We start from the raw sequence: 6,953 nt of genomic DNA, 5'->3' as shown, positions 1-6,953 counted from the left end.
TCATGTAAGGTATTTGCTTTGCATATATCTATCTAATCCAGGTTCAATTCCCAGCAGCCCATATGGTTCCTGAGCCCGCCAGGAGTAATCCCTGAGTGCAAAGCCAAAAGTAAGCCTTGAGAACCATCAGGAATGCCCCACATATAAACAAACAAAAATATTTAAGGTCAAACATCAATAAGTGGCAGGAAGAGTGGAGTGGCCCTTAGCTACTTTCATAATCCCCTTTCCAGATATATCCTGGAGAAGTTACTCCGTAGTCTTAAGAAAATGGTGGAAGAACCACAGGGCCCAGGAGTAGTTTTCTGCCTTTCGTTCTAAACACCTACTTCACAAGCTTCTTCTTTTCCCAAGAATCTTGTCTGTTCTTTTTCCAGTCTGATAGCAACAAAAACACACATTTGATTTGTTGTGGAATTGGTCCAGAACCTTAAAAGTAGTGCCTAATGGCTCAATTTGTCATCTTGGAACTTAATTCATCCTCGAACAATAGGACATTGACATGTATAATGGCAGAGAATGTTAAAAGCACATGTCTTGGTTTCTTATTATAAAACACAAATTAAGCAATATTAACAATAATGATGATGACAGTATTTTTTCAGAATTTACTCTGTGAATGTCTCTATTGGGAACACTTCTACATGTGTCAATTACTCTGATTATCTACATGTGTCAATTGAACATTGGATTTCTAGTGCACTAGTATTTTACTTTTGTTTTGGGATAAGGTTTTAGCTGACTTCTACTGAAACTTTCTGTTGAGATGCAATAGCTTCTTACTTTAATATAGTCCAATTTGTTAATCTGTTCTCCCATGTGCCAGGTGTTTCATCCTTAAAGATGCCTTTAGGTTTAATGTCATGGAGAATTCTGCCTATGTTTTCCTCTATGTAACTTATGAATTCATATCTGATATCCAGATCTTTAGTTGATTTTTATTTAACTCTTGTGTATGGCAGTGTAAAAAGGTTGAATTCACTTTTTGCATATACATTTCAAGATTAATCTGAAAATGGCAAAAAATCGAAAACTATAAACTTACATACAGTACCTTTGGTTCAGTTTTATATTATCAGACATACTACTGAGGGCCATGCCTATTCTAGAAAGCATAAGGCTCAGAAACAGACAAAATATCAATTTATCTTTCTGACTACAATTTGACTTAGAAAGATCCTAAATTGGGTGTAACTCAGCTTACCCACTGGATTCTGCCCATTGCTTGATAGTCAATTTTCATGAAAAGTTGTTCTATTTGTTCAATATTCTGAAAAGGAAAAGCAGATTATAGACTTCATAACACAAACTTTTCAATTGATTTTTAAAAAGGGGGATAAAGGAGGAAAGGAGGAAATCTTTATTTTTTTTCAATTCAATTTATGAATTAAAATATCTAGTAATCAGATATATCTAGAACTTATTCACATCATTAATAGGACAATTAATTAAATTTAGTAAACTGACACAATAACTCTTATTAAAGCCTGTGGGCATCTGGACTTCTGCTTTTGTAACCCAAACTTAGGAATCAGGAGGGGCTTTGGACCTACTTAACTTCAGTCCCATGACTGGTTTGTGTCTAGAAGTTTTACTTTGTGATAAATCACAAAGCAGGTTCTGTGGGCAGACCCTGTAGTTGAGACAGTGCTGGTGTTCCTATGACTTTAGCTAGTGACAAAATAGTCATCATTATTTTATGATGTAAGTCTATTATTATTTTAAAGTATTAAATAGATCCTTACTGGGAGGAAAGTATATAAATTTCTTTCATATACCTGAAGCAGGTGGACAAGAAAATAAACTTGTAAACTTGGTCTGTGGTATTCCTGGCATACTTTATTTCCCTTCTCCAGTAGCTTGGTCATAAGTAAAGAACATGTCAGTGTTGAATGGAATGGCAAGTCTGGTTAAATTACAAGAGAGCCTAAATCTGTCTTACTAACAGGCTTAATCTTTTGGTGACTTTAATAAAACCAGGTGCCCTTGTAACAAGCTGCCACATGAAAAAATCCAATAGTCAGGTGTCACTAAGGTCCTCACACAAAAACTTGCATGAAACAGAAACTGGAAACAACCAAGAACTTTTAGAAGTAGCTTCTTCCCAGATGCCTTTTTAGCAGCACTATCACCTTGTTGCAGCCACAGAGGTGCCATGAAACACAGAATCTGGTTAAGTTAAATCTGGATTCTTGCTACAAAACCTATGTTCTATTAAATGTATATTATTTTAAGTTTTTATATTTGATGTCACTTGTTAGGGACAAATAGAAAACTATTTCAGATTCTATTAAACATTGATATCTGGTTAATGCATAAGATGTTAAGAAAGAACCATTCTACCTCACAAAGGGAAATCATTTCTAGGGGCAGCTTAAAACAGCCTTCCTTAACTTTCGTGGAGGGAGGTCAATATTGGTGGTGGGAATGGCCCTAATTCACTGTCACTATGCTTAAATCCAACTATGAAGTACTTGTTATTTACAATGGTCTCAATAAAAACAATTTTTAAAAAAACTTTTTTTGTATTATTTTTTTATGTTTTTGGGCCATACCCATATGTGCTCAGAAACTGCTTCTGGCTTGGGGCAACTATATGGGATGCTGGGTGATCCAACCACTTTCCATTCTAAACTAAATCTCGCAAGGCAGAGACACCTTATCTCTAGTGCCCCTGCTCTCACCTCTGAAAACAACTTTTTTTTTTTTTTTTATAAAGGACTGAGCTCTCTTTAGTTGAAACTATTCAGACCCATGCTGGCTCATGATTTAACAAAATAGAAAACTTGAACTTAGAAAGCATTATATTCCAAAGGACCTTTAAAGTCATTTCAAATCTCGATACTCCACCATTCCAGTAAAGATGTTCAAAAGACAGGCAGGTTGGTAGAGTAAGATGTGTTGGCTTCTCAGGCATAAGTTTTATAACTATTTCTTGAACTTTACATAAATGCAGTGGTTATTGTAAATAAAATCAAATGAGATGAAGCTTAATTTCTGGGACTCTAGAATATGGCCCAACTTTTATCTGAACACATGCTTCTCCAGAGTAAAGACCATATTGACCTAATTCCTTCACAACTAGATGTGACTATGCTTAATTTGTAATACTAAGTGATTTATTCACATGAGGATTATGAAGATGAAGACAGTACAGAAACAGACCAAGCCATTATTTTTAATGTATAACTGAAGTTGCCAGAGGAAGAGGGGCTTCTGGGGATAGAGGAAACTTAGTACTTTGGTGGTGATTATGTTGTGGTACATAATTTAAAGAGATGTGAAGTAGTATCTTTAAAAACATTGTGTATTGTGCCTCAGAAAAACAAGTACCTCAGAATCAACTTAACTAGAGAGATGAAAGACATATACAAATAAACTATAGAGTACTACTTCAAGAAATAAGAGTGCACAAGGAAATGGAAATATATTCCTTACTCATGGATTGGGAGTATTAATTTAAAAATGGAAGTACTCCCCAAACCATTGTTCAGATTCATTGAATTTCTATAATGACATGCATGATACCTTTTCAAAGAATTAGACCAGGAGTGTTTAGTGTTGTGAACAATAACACCCCTCCCCACTACCGGTGCGAAAAGAAAATCTTGGGGGAAAAGATGAGGGGTATCTTTTTCCCTCACTTCAAATTGTACTACAAAGTGGTAGTAATTAAAACAGCATGGAACTGTAATAAAGACAGACCCTCAGTTCAATGTAATAGAATGAAACACATACTCTCCAGTATATGATTGGCTAATCTTTTTTTTTTTTTTTTTTTTTTTGGTTTTTGGGCCACACCCGTTTGACGCTCAGGGGTTACTCCTGGCTATGTGCTCAGAAATCGCCCCTGGCTTGGGGGGACCATATGGGACGCCGGGGGATCGAACCGCGGTCCTTCCTTGGCTAGCGCTTGCAAGGCAGACACCTTACCTCCAGCGCCACCTACCCGGCCCCTGATTGGCTAATCTTTGATAAAAAGAGCAAAAAATATGAAGGAGAGCAAGAGAAGCCTTTCAACAAGTTGTGTTGGAAAAACTGGCCAGTTACATGCGAAGTAATGCCATGCACAAAACTTAAATCAAAACGAACTAAAGATCTGGTTATCATATCTGAATCTTATAAGCAGCAGTACTATAAACCACAGTGCAAAACTTTATATACATAAAAATGCCTCTTGTAGAAGCAGACTAGCAGGAAGCAAAGGTGGTGGGAAGGAATTGCTGGAGGCAATTTACAGTGGTAAAGAGAATGATTTTGAAATATTTGTATGCCTGAAATTCAATCATGAATACCTTTGTGATTTCATAGTGATTATATAAAAAATTAAAATATTGTGTAAACTAAAAATCTTTTTTAAAAAGGAAGTTGAAACTTTTATAGGCAGCTTTTGTGAACAGTCCTGAAAAGAATGGGTGAATCATTTCTTGCAACTTCCTCCTTCCTCCTGTCTGGCATGAGAACATAATGGTTAGAGCCTGAGTAGCTTTTTTAAGCCATGAGGAGACATGCTCATGAGAATGGTGAAGGATCAGCAAATTAGAAAAAGGCAATTCCCTAATGATTTCATCAATTACTGAATTCTGATATTTTATATAGGAGAAAAATGTTATGTTTCTTCAGTCTTGATGATTTAGAGATTTTTGTAACTTTGCAGGTGAAGTGATACATTGAGTTTGAATTTCAAATCCATTCTTCAGAAGCTGGGAAGTACCAGAAAAGTTATTCATATTATCTAAACTTTTGTGTTTTTAATAATGAAGAAGAATAAAAATGCTTTTTGAACAGAGCTATTCTTCTAGTCTGGACACTGATGATATAAAATATATAAAGACCTTAAAACATGGGGAACACATAGTCAAAAAGCAATAAACCATCAGGTAAGGTTATACAGAAGATGGGGGTGGGGTGAGACTGGTAAAAATTGCATGAAAATATATTCATTGCAGTGTTCTTTACAATAGCCAGACTCTCAAAACAGCCTAGATGCCCCTCAATAGATGAATGGTTAAAGAAACTGTGGTACAATGGAATATTATGCAGCCATCAGAAGAGATGAAGTCATGAAATTTTCCTATACATGAATGTATATGGAATCTATTATGCTAAGTGAAATAAGTCAGGGAGAGAGATAAACACAGAATGGTCTCCCTCATCTATGGGTTTTGAGAAAAATAAAAAACATTTGTGTAATGATTCTCAGAGACAAAATAGAGGAGGACTGGAGGGTCCAGCTCCTGACATGAAGCTCACCACAGGGATCCTTTAGTGCAGTCACAGAAATAATTACACTGAAAACTATCATAACAAAATGTGGCTGAATGAGGGAAGTAGAAAACCTGTTTAGAGTACAGGCCGGTGTGGGGTGGGGAGGAAGGACACTTGGGATATCGGTCATGAGAATGTTGCACTGGTGAAGGATTTTATATATATAATTTTATTTTATATATATATATATATATAAAATAAAAAAAGAAAAGAAAAGATAAGGCCTCCCAATTCTTACCACAGGCTGTGTTCTTTACACTGACTGTATAGAAAGGGGAGGTACAGTAAATGCACTCCATATACACCTCGACACAGGTGTATATTTGCCTGGTCTGTATTGTGAATTGGGGGACAAAAATGCATGAAAATATGATTTTATGAATACATAGTAGTGTGCTGGATAATATTTAAGTGAGTTTAGCTAATCCAAATGGCCTTGAATTCTCTCATTTCTCTCTTCATTCCTCACACATGTCCCCCTGGATCTGTTAACAGATGTCCAGTTTGTCTGCCCTCTATGCCGAAGCAGATGACCTGGGAGCCTAATCTTTCTTTCTTTTTTATGGAACGTTTCCCTCTATGTTCTTTAATCAGCCCAAGGCTCATTAATCCTGAAGGAAACATTCTCCTGGTCTGGTTAGGTGTTCACAGAAAGCCTGTGCTTATTTTTTCTTTTGTTCTCTTTTTCATTTTGTTTTGAGCTCACACTTGGTGATGCTCAGGGGAAACTCCTGGCCCTGCACTCGGGAATTATTCCTGGCTGTGCTCACGGGATCATAAAGAATGCTGGGGATTGTACCTTGTTGGCTGTATGCAAAGTAAGTGCCCTATTCGCTGTAATAGTATTTCTTCTGCCCCTTTCCATGCTTAATTCTAAGGCTGCACTGATCTTTAGGGATCAGAAACTATGAATTGTCTAATGTTGAGTGCCACAGGGAGTAAGACAAAGCCTTAGAAAATATTTATTAAGTGTTTTCTAATAAATACTGAATGATGGAGTAAGATGTTAGCTTATTAACAGACAAAGAGACATTCTAAAAATAGCAATAACGACTGGATTGATAGCACAGTATGTAGGGCAATTGCCTTGCATGTGGTTGACCCAGATTTGTCTCTGGCATCCCATCTGGTTCCCAGAGACTGCCAGGAGAGATTTCTGAGCACAGGGCCAGGAGTAACACCTGAGTGTTGCTTGGTGTGACCAAAAAACAAAAACAGCAAGAAATTAGACTTCTTGTTAAAAAGATCAGTGATATTTAGCTATTAGTAAAATACCTAATAATTTACGCACTTAACATCCTCTTCTTTTTTCCTAGCAGAAAATTTTTGTTTAGTATTACACAAACCAAGTATAGACTTCTGAAAAACAGGTAATTTCTCTTACAATCACTTTCCACAGTGGATAAAACTCAAAACACACATAAACATACAGCATTGAAGTTCGAGGTTTATATTTAGAAAGGGCAATTGATTGATACAATCCTATAGTTTTTTAAAATTCTGTTTTTGTTCAAGGTAAAAGGGGACACAAGTTTAGCTTGAATCATTTTTTCCCATTATTTGGTATATAGTCATAAAAACTTGGCAAACAGAAGGTAAAAAGCTTCTCCCTTATTAATACAACCTCAATAATGACTATAACCTGAACATTTGGATTTTCTCAAGTTCATATGCTAAAATCGGAA

At 36.1% G+C, this 6,953-nt stretch overlaps 1 non-coding gene across 1 annotated transcript; it reads left to right on the top strand.

The window, feature by feature from the left end:
• The first annotated feature begins 5,489 nt into the window (after positions 1 to 5,489).
• Positions 5,490 to 5,625, top strand: LOC126016562 (small nucleolar RNA SNORA51). The gene has a single exon (XR_007498356.1). It is a non-coding gene; the product is annotated as a small nucleolar RNA SNORA51 (small nucleolar RNA).
• Positions 5,626 to 6,953: the final 1,328 nt, after the last annotated feature.

Source organism: Suncus etruscus, chromosome 8 (assembly GCF_024139225.1).
Source record: "Suncus etruscus isolate mSunEtr1 chromosome 8, mSunEtr1.pri.cur, whole genome shotgun sequence".
Taxonomy (NCBI): Eukaryota; Metazoa; Chordata; class Mammalia; order Eulipotyphla; family Soricidae; genus Suncus; species Suncus etruscus.
This window is presented reverse-complemented; position numbering and strand designations above follow the sequence as displayed.